Source organism: Anthonomus grandis, chromosome 20, assembly GCF_022605725.1.
Source record: "Anthonomus grandis grandis chromosome 20, icAntGran1.3, whole genome shotgun sequence".
NCBI lineage: Eukaryota > Metazoa > Arthropoda > Insecta > Coleoptera > Curculionidae > Anthonomus > Anthonomus grandis.
This window is the reverse complement of record NC_065565.1, coordinates 5,516,016-5,531,465: the sequence shown is the minus strand read 5'-3', so window position 1 is coordinate 5,531,465 and position 15,450 is coordinate 5,516,016. Positions and strand designations below refer to the sequence as shown.

Sequence of the window (15,450 nt, the reverse complement as noted above, 5' to 3'; positions counted from 1 at the left end):
ACGTGCCTACCTAGGTGTCGCCCTAAACGACGTACGAGATGAATGACAAAATCCGTCATAAGTTCCTTAATTTTTTATCGATTTTTATGAAATATGGTTTGTAAGAAAGGGTTTTTAATTCCAAACAAAAAATGTGTCTATAAAAATTTTTGTAAACCCAACAGTTTTAGAGTGAAAAATTTTTCAAAGTTTTTTTGTTCCTTTGCAACGAAAAAAATTATTTTATTATTACAGGCGTGGAAATAATAACACAACAGTGATCTTAAAATTTCCCCAACCAATGATTTTAAAATTCGCGCCAATATTCAAATTTCAACTGGCCGCCTAGCGGTGAGTGACAACTTTTCACGTGCCTACCTAGGTGTCGCCCTAAGCAACGTACGAGATGAATGACAAAATCCGTCATAAGTTCCTTAATTTTTCACCGATTTTTATGAAATATGGTTCGTAAGAATATGTTTTTAATTTCAAACAAAAAATGTATCTATAAAAACTTTGATAAACTCAATAGTTTTAGAGTAAAAATTTTTCAAAGTTTTTTTGTTCCTTTGCAACGAAAAAAATTATTTTATTATTACAGGCGTGGAAATAATAACACAACAGTGATCTTAAAATTTCCCCAACCAATGATTTTAAAATTCGCGCCAATATTCAAATTTCAACTGGCCGCCTAGCGGTGAGTGACAACTTTTCACGTGCCTACCTAGGTGTCGCCCTAAGCAACGTACGAGATGAATGACAAAATCCGTCATAAGTTCCTTAATTTTTCACCGATTTTTATGAAATATGGTTCGTAAGAATATGTTTTTAATTTCAAACAAAAAATGTATCTATAAAAACTTTGATAAACTCAATAGTTTTAGAGTAAAAATTTTTCAAAGTTTTTTTGTTCCTTTGCAACGAAAAAAATTATTTTATTATTACAGGCGTGGAAATAATAACACAACAGTGATCTTAAAATTTCCCCAACCAATGATTTTAAAATTCGCGCCAATATTCAAATTTCAACTGGCCGCCTAGCGGTGAGTGACAACTTTTCACGTGCCTACCTAGGTGTCGCCCTAAGCAACGTAAGATGTGAATGACAAAATCCGTCATAAGTTCCTTAATATTTCACCGATTTTCATGAAATATGGTTTATAAGAAAGGGTTTTTAATTTCAAACAAAAAATGACTCTATAAAAACTTTGATAAACCCAATAGTTTTAGAGTAAAAATTTTTCAAAGTTTATATCGAATTAATTGCTGTATTAAATAGAGCTAGAATAATATAATAACTAATTATCTATCGTAAACACCCAGAACACAAGTGGCACACCGCACGACGTCTCCAAGGTTGACGAGAACCTTTCGGAACAGCGTTCTGCCGAATATATAAGGAGCCGCGTTCTGCCGAGTATATAAGGAGCCGTAGGCGCGCTACTTAAATAGTTGTAAATAAATCTACTAGTAGTGAGTGATTTTAATCTTCGTTGAACCAATCGAGGACTTTTCTGAACCTTTTTCACGATGTTGGGAGGTTATAGAACGGTCTCAGGTAAGTATTTGAGATCTCAGACCTCAGACAGCGATAAGAGTAACGAATAAAATGGGCATAGGAGCTTCATTGGTTAAATATGGGATCCAGCTGCTGCAAATTTGTATATATTTAAAAAAAAATCAAAAATCTTTGGATAATTCTTGGTTTTTATTGGACAGGATACTTGAGGGCATGCTACTGTTCAGTTTTTAAGACTCTTACTTGAAATAATCCAGTGGAAAATTGAGGGCGAATTTACAGTCATTTTCTTACAAGTTTCTCTAGTTGACTTGTCCGTTTTTGTCTATTCTGTGAGAGTCTAAATGATGCAAGTCCAGGAATTTAATCAGGAAATTTGATATTTACCTTCAAGGAAATTGTACCTGGAACGGATGGGAAAAGTGAGTCCAAATTGGGAAAAATTATTTTTATAACACCAAAATTGACTATTTATATATTGAGATCATATTGAGGTGTCATAACGAACGTCTTACATACAACAATACTGTGTCATCAGCAAAAGTAGCATATCGACATTTAAAAACTGCCAATTATACAAGTAATACCTAAAACGTATTGCTATTCATTACTTTACTTACGTATTACTTTTCAAGGTCGATTTCTCGGCACCTATAAATGCTGTCATGATAATTCTAACGGCCTTTTATTAGTTTTATTCTTCTGAATCCAATGAGACTATTTGCAAGATTGTACATCAATTATAAGCCGAGATATCGAATCTCAAATTTTGGGATCACAAAAAAACGCCAAAAATTGCATATTCTGTGTAATGTTAATATTTCAAAAACTATCAAAAATCTTTAAAAAATTCTTGATTCTTCTCAGACTGCACACTTCAGCGCATCTCCTGTCCAATTTTTAAGTGTCTCACTTAAAGAATTTCCGTGAAAAACAACTTTACAGTCACCGTTTAGCATTTTTAGCCATTACCGCAAGACCGCTTGGACAAACCTGTCCGTATCTCAAAAAATAACAAAAATATTTTTAAAATTCTTGTTGCTACTTATAAAAGATACTTGAGCGCACACTACTGTCCAGTTTTAAAAATTCTAACCTCAAAAACATCTGTGAAAAACTGGGATCAGAAGAGATCAAAAAATCCAAAGGGGTACCCCTGGGAAAATGTTCATAATTTCTATTTTTATTTTTTTTCTGGATAAATATTGGTTGGAAAAAAAAATGTTTTAACAAGGATTGTTTGGAATTTCAATGTACATCAAATGCAATAAAAAAATAATTTTTAGGTTAAACAGTTTTCCCGAAAATCGAGAAAATCCTTTTAACAGTTTTTCCTCATTTTCACGAAAACTATTGGAAATATTGAAGGTTTTCTTTTGGCACTGGATTCCAAATTAAAAATAGAACAAATCATAAAGAATAGCATTTAGCCATTTATTCATAAATAAAGAAGTTATGGAAGATTTTTGAAAAACTTGAAAATTTTTGGGCAAAAAATTGGGAAAAAAAATTTTTTGAGAAAAATAATTTTTTTTTTGACACATCGTTAAATTGCTTAAAAGACTTCAAATAAGTCTTATAAAACATTTTTGAGTAATGTACCAGAAAAAAGTTATACTCAAAAAAGTCTTCCTCAAAAAATCCAAAGGTATCCCTGGGAAAATGTCCATAATTTCGGTTTTTATTTTTTTTCTGGAAAACAATAGGTTGGAAAAAAAAATTGTTCAAATAAAAGTTGTTTGGAATTTAAATGTGCATCAAATGCGATAAAAAAACTATTTTTATGTCAAAGAGTTTTTCAGAAAATCGGAAAAAACCTCTTAACAGTTTTTCCTCATTTTCTCGAAAATTATTGAAAATATTGAAGACTTTCTTTTAGCATTGGATTCCAAATTAAAAACAAAACAAATCATAAAGAATAGCATTTAGCCGTAAATCCAAAAATAAAGAAGTTATGGAAGATTTTTGAAAAACTGGAAAATTTTTGGGCAAAAAATTGGGAAAAAAATTTTTTTTGAAAAAATTAACTTTTTTTTAAAGAAATTGTTAAATTGCTCAAAGGACTTCAAAAAAGTCCCATAGAACTTTTTTGAGTAATGTACCAGAAAAATCTTACACTTAAAAAAGTCTTCATCAAAAAATTCAAAGGGATACACCTAGGAAAATGTCCAGAAATTAGGTTTTTATTTTTTTTCTGGAAAACTATTAGTCGGAAAAAAAAATTGTTTAAATAAAAGTTGTTTAGAATTTTAATGTGCATCAAATGCAATAAAAAAACTATTTTTATGTCAAAGAGTTTTCCAGAAAATCAGGAAAAACCTCTTAACAGTTTTTCCTCATTTTCACGAAAACTATCAAAAATATTGAAGACTTTCTTTTAGCATTGGATTCCAAATTAAACATAGAACAAATCATAGAGAATAGCATTTAGCCGTAAATCCAAAAAGAAAGAAGTTATGGAAGATTTTTGAAAAACTGGAAAATTTTTGGGCAAAAAATTGGGAAAAAAAAATTTTTGAGAAAAATATTTTTTTTTTGACAAATCGTTAAATTGCTCAAAAGACTTCAAAAAAGTCTTATAAAACATTTTTGAGAAATGTACCAGAAAAAAGTTACACCCAAAAAATTCTTCATCAAAAAATTCAAAGGGATACCCTTGGGAAAATATCCATAATTTCGGTTTTTATTTTTTTTCTGGAAAACAATTGGTTGAAGAAAAAAATTGTTTAAACAAAAGTTGTTTGGAATTTTAATATGCATTAAATGCAATAAAAAAACTATTTTTATGTCAAAGAGTTTTCTAGAAAATCAGGAAAAACCTCTTAACAGTTTTTCCTCATTTTTTCGAAAATTATCGAAAATATTAAAGATTTTCTTTTAGCATTGGATTCCGAGTTAAAAATAAAACAAATCATAAATAATAGCATTTAGCCGTAAATCCAAAAAGAAAGAAGTTATGGAAGATTTTTGAAAAACGGGAAAATTTTTGGGCAAAAAATTGGGAAAAAAAAATTTTTGAGAAAAATAATTTTTTTTTTGACATATCGTTAAATTGCTCAAAAGACTTCAAAAAAGTCTTTTAAAACATTTTTGAGTAATGTACCAGAAAAAAGTTATACTCAAAAAAGTCTTCCTCAAAAAATCCAAAGGTATCCCTGGGAAAATGTCCATAATTTCGGTTTTTATTTTTTTTCTGGAAAACAATTGGTTGGAGAAAAAAATTGTTTTAACAAAAGTTATTTGGAATTTCAATGTGCATCAAATGCAATAAAAAAACTATTTTTATGTCAAAGAGTTTTCCAGAAAATCGGGAAAAACCTTTTATTTGTTTTTCCCCATTTTCTCGAAAACTATTGGACTTATTGAAGGTTTTCTTTTAGCATTGGATTCCAAATTAAAAACAGAACAAATTATAAAGAATAACATTTAGTCGTAAATCTAAAAATAAAAAAGTTATAGAAGATTTTGAAAAATTGGACAATTTTTGCCTGGATTACCCTACACAACTGCAGCACCTAGCAAATTAATTCAAATTTCTGGAATATATTAAAAATTCGATTCAAAAGTTTAGAATATTTTTTTTTTGGAAATCTGGGAGTTATAATGCCTGGAATAAAATAAAAAATTATTTCAAATTTCCAACAATATTAAAATTAGGGTAAAACATAAGGAAATCAACCTCAAACGCGTCTCTTAAAAGATCGTATTTAAAACCTTCAGTGTTCTAATGACGGCCCAACATAGGCCGAAACGTCCCCATTAAAATATCATAAAAAAAAATAACAAAATGACAATTGCGTCCATTTAAGTTATGCATAATTAGGAGTAACTTTTAAATTTTCATGCTTATTTTCAATGTGTTTTTATCGCTACAAACTGGCTTATAACCCAGTATTTTCGTTATGTATAATACTAGTAAGTTCCATATTAAGGGGAAAAAAATTAATATACAGGGTGTCTGAATAGAAAACACCCTATAAACATTATTCAACTAAAATAAAACAAGCTTTCTTTTATTAAATCGTAGTGGATCGACCATAAAGTAACAAACCAAGACAAATATTTTCTTTTAAAATTATTTTATAACTAGTTGACATTGTAAAAAATTCGCTTACCTCAGATTCAAGTAATATTAACAACAATTACATTAAAATTCTAAATTCTTCCATGATCAATAATTAAATGAATAATAACTGTTATTACAGCCTGACCTTGACAAAAAATCCTGCTAGATCACCAATGCGTGCAACAGCAATTATCTGACTAATTAACTTTACGTTTAGATTGATTTTAATTAAGTATGTGGGAAGTTCTTGAATTGAAATTTACTTTTATATATTAAATAAATAAGTTTAGCTTCAAAAACTCTATTGATTTCTAATTATATTAAAACAATTTATCGTCATTAAAGACCCTTACAACTAACTTACCCCATATATTATGAAACCCTTCTAAAGCTGATTAATATTAAGCCGAGTTTAGAAGGGCAGCTTTTGCGCGCTTTGTCTGTAGAAATGGTTTGTGTACCTACTGTAAATAAACTTTCTCAAAGTAGTCCTTAACTCCCTTTACTAACTTCACTGTTCTCTTTAAAATTGTACATACGTTCGACCTGCTAAATAAAATTAAAGTACAACTTTGGACGACTATATTATTTTAACGACTATTCCACTTATTGCTCCTGATTGCTCGCTCAGTTGTTTCGCATCCCTCTAATTAATAAATAATTAGCGCTTAACAGAGCTGACAATAAATCGTATCGACTAAATGGATTTTAAAGCCGCCGGTGCAGTTTTAAATTGAAAAATCGATCAGTCGGTGACATGCTATTAACTTTAACACTCGCAGGAAATGAATATAAAAGGGGTGGATTTAATATTCGGATTGAACGAATTGGTGCACTACTTGTAGTCTAAATAGTTTTTTTTAATTAATTGCCTTTTATCGCTAGAATATGAGGCTTTTAATGTAGTTTGATTAAGATTTTAGCGTGAAAGTTCAGCGAAATCAGTGTGTCGGTTAAGTGATGCTTGGATAGTGAGTTTGAAGATTGTCGCAATTTTTAAAAGGAAACTGTTATAAATAGAGACTGTCAAACTGGACAGTAGGGTGCGCTCAAGTGTCCTTTTTAATACAAATCAAGAATTTAAAAAATATTTTTGTTATTTTTTGAGATATGACCAGGTTTGTCCAAGCGGTCTAGGGAGAATTTTGCAAAAAAAAAGATGCAGGGTTCCTGTAAATTCACTACCAATTTTTCAAGAAAACTTTTGAAGTTAGAAGTTTGAAAATTATAATAGTGTGTGCTCACATGTCCTTTATAAGATACATCAAGAATGTTTAAAAGATTATTGTTATTTTTTAGGCTATGACCAGGTTTGTCCAAGCGGTCTAGGGAGAATTTTGCAAAAAAAAAGATGCAGGGTTCACGTAAAGTTACTTCTAATTTTTCAAGGGAATTTCTGAAGTGAGAGTTTTATAAACTGGACAGTAGTGGGCCCTCAAGTGTCCATTATAAGAAACAATAAGAATTTTTTAAGGATTTTAGGTTATTTTTTAGATATGGACAAGTTTGTGCCGGTGGTCTTGCAAGAATTACACTTCCAGCCAGTCCTGGACTTCTTTCATGAAATTCCAGGGAATTTTTGAAGTATCCCGGATTATATACATCGAGTATCTACTTTTATATTAACATTTATAAGCCACAATAGGTTGGCTTCGATTTACAAGCTAGAAGTTTACATCCCAGAAATTCCAGAATATGTTTTTCCTCCCCAGGTATTAAACGAATATATTCCAGGGGTATTAAATAATTTATTCCAGGCACATGGACTCCTTTTTTATCCCTTTCAGACTAAATTGTTTGTATTTTGCTTAAGTGGGACTTTCAGTTAGTCCTGGAATTTGAACGTCAACTTCTAGGGAACTTGGGAAGTCCTACAAGGAATCCCTTAATAGGAAACAAGAATTTTCAATTCAAGTCGGGTTGATCGTTCCAGGCAGTTTTTCTGCCAAATTATAGTGTGTAGAGACTGTCTAACGAAGATTAGTTGAAGAAAAGTTTTACAGCAGACGTCGACCAAGTTCTACAATAAGTCTCTGGACTTTTTTAGGAAATCTTGGAATTATTGCGTCAATTATAGTGTCCTGTTTAATACTTATCAAGAATTTTTGAAAGATTTTTATTAATTGTTGAGATATGACCAGGTTTGTCCAAGTGGTCTAAGAAGAATTGCAAAAAAAAAGATGTAGGCTGACTGTAAAGTTACTCCCAATTTTTTACGGGAAGTTTTAAAGTTAAAATCCTAAAAATTGGACAGTAAATGCGCTCAAGTGTACTGTACAAAAAGTATCAAGAATTTTGACAAGATTTTCATTTTTTTTTTAAATATTGACTTTTTTGCACACAAAATGCCTTTTCTGACGTTTTCTTTTCAGTCCAAAATTAAAAACGCTGTATCTCAGCTAGTAAAAGAGCTACGACCTTGCAAATAGTCTCATTGGATTCAGAACGACAAAACTAGACAGGAACCGTTAGAATTATTAAGATAGCACCCATAGATACCGAAAAATCGACCTTGAAACTTTTAGGTTTCTCATTCTAACCTCCGGGGTATGAATTTGTCTGGTACCTTCAAAGGTCGAGATATGCCGAATCATGTTTCTTTTTTTTTTTGCAGACGATTTAAAATCTATTGCGGTGTTTATAGATTTACGCAAGGCATTCTTCTACTAGGCATATTAGTGAAGCGTAAAATATATGTAAGAGTTACGGTAAATTGGTCTCAATTTTTTAAAGAAATTTTTGAAACTAAAGTGTTAAATAGTGGACAGTGGTGGGCGCTCCAGTATCCTGTCCAATTGACATAAAGAATTTTTTAAAGATTTTTTAAATTTTTTGAGATATAAATAGGTTCATTTAAGCGGTTTAGTGAATATATTTAAAAATTATATAGAGGGACTCCAAAGTTGCTGCTGGACCTAAAAATATTTTTTTTATTGCATTTGATGCACATTAAAATTCTAAACAACTTTTATTTAAACAATTTTTTTTTACGACTAATAGTTTTCCAGAAAAAAAATAAAAACCGAAATTCTGGACATTTTCCCAAGGGTACCCCTTCGGATTTTTTGATGAAGACTTTTTTGAGTGTAACTTTTTTCTGGTACATTTTTCAAAAAAGTTTTATGAGACTTTTTTAGAGTCCTTTAGGCAGTTTAACAATTTCCTAAAAAAATTGTTTTAAAAAAAAAAAAAAAAAATTTGAATTTTTTGTCCAAAAATTTTCCAGTTTTTTAAAAATCTTTCATAACTTCTTTATTTTTGGATTTACGGCTAAGTACTATTCTTTATGATTTATTCTATTTTTAATTTGGAATCCAGTGCTAAAAGAAAACCTTCAATATTTCCAATAGTTTTTGAGAAAATGAGGAAAAACTGTTAAAAGGTTTTTCCCGATTTTCTGGAAAACTGTTGGATCTAAAAATGTTTTTTCTATTGCATCTAATGCATATTGAAATTCCAAACAACTTTTGTTTAAACAACTTTTTCCTAGAATCAATATTTTTCCAAAAAAAAAAACAAAACTGAAATTATGGACGTTTTTCCAGGGGTACCCCTTTGGATTTTTTGATGAAGACTTTTTTGAGTATAACTTTTTTCTGGTACATTACTCAAAAAAGTTCCATAGGACTTTTTTGAAGTCCAAGTCCTTTGAGCAGTTTAACGATTTCCCAAAAAAAAATTAATTTTTCCAAAAAAATTTTTTTTCACAATTTTTTGCCCAAAAATTTCTCAGTTTTTCAAAAATCTTCCATAACTTCTTTATTTTTGGATTTACGGCTAAATGCTATTCTTTATGATTTGTTCTGTTTTTAATTTGGAATCCAATGCTAAAAGAAAACCTTTAATATTTTCAATAGTTTTTGAGAAAATGATGAAAAACTGTTAAAAGGTTTTTCTCGATTTTCTGGAAAAGTGTTTGACCTAAAAATTATTTTTTTATTGTTTCTGATGCACATAAATATTCCAAACAACTTTTATTTAAATAATTTTCTTTTACAACCAATAGTTTTCCAGAAAAAAAGTAAAAACCGAAATTATGAACATTTTTCCAGGGGTACCCCTTTGGATTTTTTGAGGAAGACTTGTTGAAGACTGATTTTTTTGGGTATAACCTTTTTTTGGTACATTTTTCAAAAAAGTTTTATAAGACTTTTTTGAAGTCCTTCAAACTGTTAATCAATTTACCAAAAAAAAAATTTCTTCAAAAAATTTTTTTTCCCCAAAATTTTCCACTTTTCCAAAAACCTTCCATAACTCCTTTATTATTCAATTTACGGCAAAATGTTATTCTTTATTATTCATTCTATTTTTAATTTAGAATCCAATGCCAAAATAAAACTTCTCAAATTCCCAACAGTTTTCGAGAAAATGAGGAAACACTGTTTGTTACCCAAAAACTTCCCAATTTTTCCAAAAACCTTCCATAACTCCTTTATTATTCAATTTACGGCAAAATGTTATTCCTTACTATTCGTTTTATTTTTAATTTAGAATCCAATGCAAAAATAAAACTTTTCAAATTCCCAATAGTTTTCGAGAAAATGAGGAAACACTGTTTATCACCCAAAAACTTCCCAATTTTTCCAAAAACCTTCCATAGCTCCTTCATTATTCAATTTACGGCATAACCTTATTCTATATGATTCATTCTATTTTTGAATTGGAATCCAACACTAAAAGAAAATTCCCCATATTCCCAATAGTTCTCGAAAAAACGAGGAAAAACTATTACAAATTTTTGCACACAACATGCCTTTTTTTACAATAATTTTTGAACCGAAAATTAAAAATGCCATATCTCGGCTAATAAAAGAGCTACAATATTGCAAGTAGTCTCGTTGGATTCTGAGAGACAAAACCAAGAAGATACCGTTAGAATTATTAAAATAACGGTTATAGGTGCCTAAAACTGACCTGCACCCAGGTAAACCTGTCAACAATAAACGCAATCCTATACCTTATCTGGAAAGTTTAGAAGAACCCACCCACGCGGCACCTTAATAAAAAGAATGTATCGAACAAAGAAGAAAGTACTATTACGGTACCAACTTACACAACAACAAAACTATCGTTGTCCCACTTTTCTCACTGGTCTAGCAAGCAAGGTAATCCAATGGGAATATTTCTCATAACACACAAAAGAACTCACTTACATACACTTATACACAATAAACATTTACTATTATTAGTTATACTGCTGTATTGTTGCACCGTTTTTCCGGGAGACGATTGTCGTACCCGTTGACGTAACGGTGGTACCGTATAAACGACACTAAATTGAACTTTTGCTTCAGAAAAGACGCGAAGAGAACCGAACGAACCGACCCTCGGCCTTCGCACTAGGAACTGGTACTTTCGGTTGCTTAGCACCAGAGATTCATGTGGGCTCTATTCGGATTTTATTAAAGGATACGTTGAGTATGTTTACACCGGCAACAAAAACCGTTAAGTATGTATTGATACATTGGACTCGCTTAAGAACCACGTCATCAAGTTACGACTAAGAGAACCAGTTTTAGATCTCGCTTGCTCTGTTTCGAAGATGTCGTTGTTGATACAGTGGCTGTAGGGCTTCTGGTTTATCAGAGATCGTTGACAACAGGTGATTAAAAGAACTTGCTCCTCTAGATGTTCACTATGAAGAGTTTTGACTTGGCTAACATGTTGTCTATAGTATACCGGTATGACAAATATCTTTCTTGAGTGCCAATTGAGTGTATTATTCGAATGACAATTTTTTTTTTTATTATTACAACCGAAGTAAATCAGACATTTTGTCCAGGTGGTCTAGCGGGATTTGGAAGGACGCTGTAAATTGCTTTCAATTTTTTGCAGTAATTTTTGAAATTATTGTCTTAAAAAGTGGACAGTAGTGGGCGCTCAAGGGTACGGTTTAATATAAATTAAGAATTTTTCAAAGATTTTTGTTAAATTTTGAGATATAAGCAAGTTTGTTCACGGGGTTCCGTGAAAATATTTAAAATAAATTGTTAAGTAGGATGTGTAAGTTTCTTCCAATATTTCATGGAAATTTTTGAGTTTGGTGTTTTGAAAACTGAACAGTAGTGGGCGCTCAAGTGTCCCATTTATTAGGAATCAAGAGTTTTCAAAAAATTTTTGTTAGTTTTTAAGATATGAAGAGGTTTGTTCACGGAGTTCTGAGAAAATATAAAAAAAAAATATTTAGTAGGATGTGTGAAGTTTCTTCCAATATTTCATGGAAATTTTTGAATTTGGTGTTTTGAAAACTGGACAGTAGTGTGCGCTCAAATGTCCTGTTTAATAGGAATCAAGAATTAAAAAAAAATTTTTGTTAGTTTTTAAGATATGAAGAGGTTTGTTCACGGGGTTCCGTGAAAATATAAAAAAAATTATTTAGTAGGATGTGTGAAGTTTCTTTGAATATTTCATGAAAATTTTTGAATTTGGTGTTTTAAAAACTGGACACTAGTGGGCGCTCAAGTGTCCTGTTTAATATAAACCAAGAATTTTCAAAAGATTTTTGTTAGTTTTTAAGATATGAAGAGGTTTGTTCAGACGGTTACGTGAAAATATTTAAAAAAAATTGTTAAGTGGGATGTGTAAGTTTCTTCCAATATTTCATGGAAATTTTTGAATTTGGTGTTTTGAAAACAGGACAGTAGTGGGCGCTCAAGTGTCCTATTTATTAGGAATCAAGAATTTTCAAAAAATTTTTGTTAGTTTATAAGATATGAGCAGGTTTGTTCACGGGGTTCCGTGAAAATATAAAAAAAATTATTTAGTAGGATGTGTGAAGTTTCTTTCAATATTTCATGGAAATTTTTGAATTTGGTGTTTTAAAAACTGGACACTAGTGGGCGCTCAAGTGTCCTGTTTAATATAAACCAAGAATTTTCAAAAGATTTTTGTTAGTTTTTAAGATATGAAGAGGTTTGTTCAGACGGTTACGTGAAAATATTTAAAAAAAATTGTTAAGTGGGATGTGTAAGTTTCTTCCAATATTTCATGGAAATTTTTAAATTTGGTGTTTTGAAAACTGGACAGTAGTGGGCGCTCAAGTGTCCTATTTATTAGGAATCAAGAATTTTCAAAAAATTTTTGTTAGTTTATAAGATATGAGCAGGTTTGTTCAGGCGGTTCCGTGAAAATATTTAAAAAAATTATTTAGGAGGATGTGTGAAGTTTCTTCCAATATTTCATGGAAATTTTTGAATTTGGTGTTTTAAAAACTGGACAGTAGTGTGCGCTCAAGTGTCCTGTTTAATAGGAATTAAGAATTTTCAAAAAATTTTTGTTAATTTTTGAGATATGAGCAGGTTTGTTCAGGCGGTTATGTAAAAATATTTTTAAAAAAATATTTAGTAAGATGTGTGAAGTTTCTTCATATATTTCATGGAAACTTTTGAATTTGGTGTTTTGAAAACAGGACAGTAGTGGGCGCTCAAGTGTCCTATTTATTAGGAATCAAGAATTTTCAAAAAATTTTTGTTAGTTTATAAGATATGAGCAGGTTTGTTCAGGCGGTTCCGTGAAAATATTTAAAAAAATTATTTAGGAGGATGTGTGAAGTTTCTTCCAATATTTCATGGAAATTTTTGAATTTGGTGTTTTAAAAACTGGACAGTAGTGTGCGCTCAAGTGTCCTGTTTAATAGGAATTAAGAATTTTCAAAAAATTTTTGTTAATTTTTGAGATATGAGCAGGTTTGTTCAGGCGGTTATGTAAAAATATTTTTAAAAAAATATTTAGTAAGATGTGTGAAGTTTCTTCATATATTTCATGGAAACTTTTGAATTTGGTGTTTTAAAAACTGGACAGTAGTGGGCGCTCAAGTGTCCTGTTTAACAGGAATCAAGAATTAAAAAAAAAATTTTGTTAGTTTTTAAGATATGAAGAGGTTTGTTCACGGGGTTCCGTGAAAATATAAAAAAAATTATTTAGTAGGATGTGTGAAGTTTCTTTCAATATTTCATGGAAATTTTTGAATTTGGTGTTTTAAAAACTGGACACAAGTGGGCGCTCAAGTGTCCTGTTTAATATAAACCAAGAATTTTCAAAAGATTTTTGTTAGTTTTTAAGATATGAAGAGGTTTGTTCAGACGGTTACGTGAAAATATTTAAAAAAAATTGTTAAGTGGGATGTGTAAGTTTCTTCCAATATTTCATGGAAATTTTTAAATTTGGTGTTTTGAAAACTGGACAGTAGTGGGCGCTCAAGTGTCCTATTTATTAGGAATCAAGAATTTTCAAAAAATTTTTGTTAGTTTATAAGATATGAGCAGGTTTGTTCAGGCGGTTCCGTGAAAATATTTAAAAAAATTATTTAGGAGGATGTGTGAAGTTTCTTCCAATATTTCATGGAAATTTTTGAATTTGGTGTTTTAAAAACTGGACAGTAGTGTGCGCTCAAGTGTCCTGTTTAATAGGAATTAAGAATCTTCAAAAAATTTTTGTTAATTTTTGAGATATGAGCAGGTTTGTTCAGGCGGTTATGTAAAAATATTTTTAAAAAAATATTTAGTAAGATGTGTGAAGTTTCTTCATATATTTCATGGAAACTTTTGAATTTGGTGTTTTAAAAACTGGACAGTAGTGGGCGCTCAAGTGTCCTGTTTAACAGGAATCAAGAATTTTCAAAAAGTTTTTGTTAGTTTTTAAGATATGAGCAGGTTTGTTCAGGCGGTTCAGTAAAAATGAAAAAAAAAATATGTAGAAAGACTATACTTGATTTTATATTTCTTTAGATTTTTTATTTTTATTAATTTTATATTTCTATTATTTGTAATAATTTGTTTTGTCAAATCGTCGGTTTACAGTGACCCACGTACGTATTAATTCGATATTTTTTATTCCTGCTGCTTGTACATTATAACTTACGAAAGTAAGTTATAATGTAATAGTTGTGTATAAGTTATAAGTTATAATGTACTGGGTTTACAAAAATATTATAATTTTTTTGAATTTTGTAAAATATTTTGTATTTTATATGTAACTTTTTTATGCCTAATAAAGATTATTATTATTATATTAATTTGAACAAAATTGAATGAAAAAAATTCCATTAAAAACTAAGAAATTTCTAGGAAAGTTAATGAAAATTGAAAATTTTAAATTTTTTTGTTAAGAAAATTCAGTGAAATTTCCAGAACATCCCTGGAAAATTTATCTTTAAAATTTAAAATAAAAAATCCAGTTAATTTATTTTTTTTTTGGAAAGTTTATTCAATTATAAGAAATTTCGTGAAAATTCATAAAAACTGGATTTTTTTGAAATTCAAGGTTAATGGATAATGCCCATTGAAATTTAAGAAGTTTAGGAAGGAAAGATACAAATATTTGATTATTTTTTGAATTATTAACGTATACAAGAATTTTCCAAAAAATTTTCACGATTTTTTCTTGTGCATAAATCTCCACTTAAATCTGAGGAATTTATCGAAAATTTTTGATTTTTTGTTTGTAAAATTCAGTGAAATTTCCAAAAAGTGTGTGAAAAAACGTCCAGGTAATTAAATAAAAGTTTGAAATTTTTGTTTTTTTTTTATATTGTTATATTATTTTTATATTTGATATATTTATTGTTTACTTATATGGTACTCTTGCTGACTAAATATGTTGTTGAATTAGATTTATGAACATTATTAATAATATTGTATGTATTTTTATTTTTATTAAATTTTTGTTTTTGTATTTCACAGAAGTTTTTGAAGTTGGTGTCTTAAAAACTGGACAGTAGTGTGCGCTCAAGTGTCCTATTTAATAAGAATCAAGAATTTTCAAAAAATTTTTGTTAATTTTTGAGATATGAGCAAGTTTGTTCAGGCGGTTCAGTAAAAATTGAAAAAAAAAATATGTAGAGAGACTATAACGTTGCTCCTAATATTTCGAGGAAATTTTTGAATTA

The 15,450-nt window shown here is 29.7% G+C and overlaps 1 protein-coding gene across 1 annotated transcript in view; it reads right to left on the bottom strand.

Moving 5' to 3' along the window:
• The window catches only part of LOC126747887 (cadherin-87A), a 100,568-nt gene extending 89,656 nt beyond the window's left edge, over nt 1–10,912 (bottom strand). The window contains exon 1 of the mRNA XM_050456800.1: nt 10,618–10,912. The gene's annotated coding sequence lies outside the window, so the exon portion shown is untranslated. The remainder of the gene's footprint in view (nt 1–10,617) is intronic.
• Nucleotides 10,913–15,450: the final 4,538 nt, after the last annotated feature.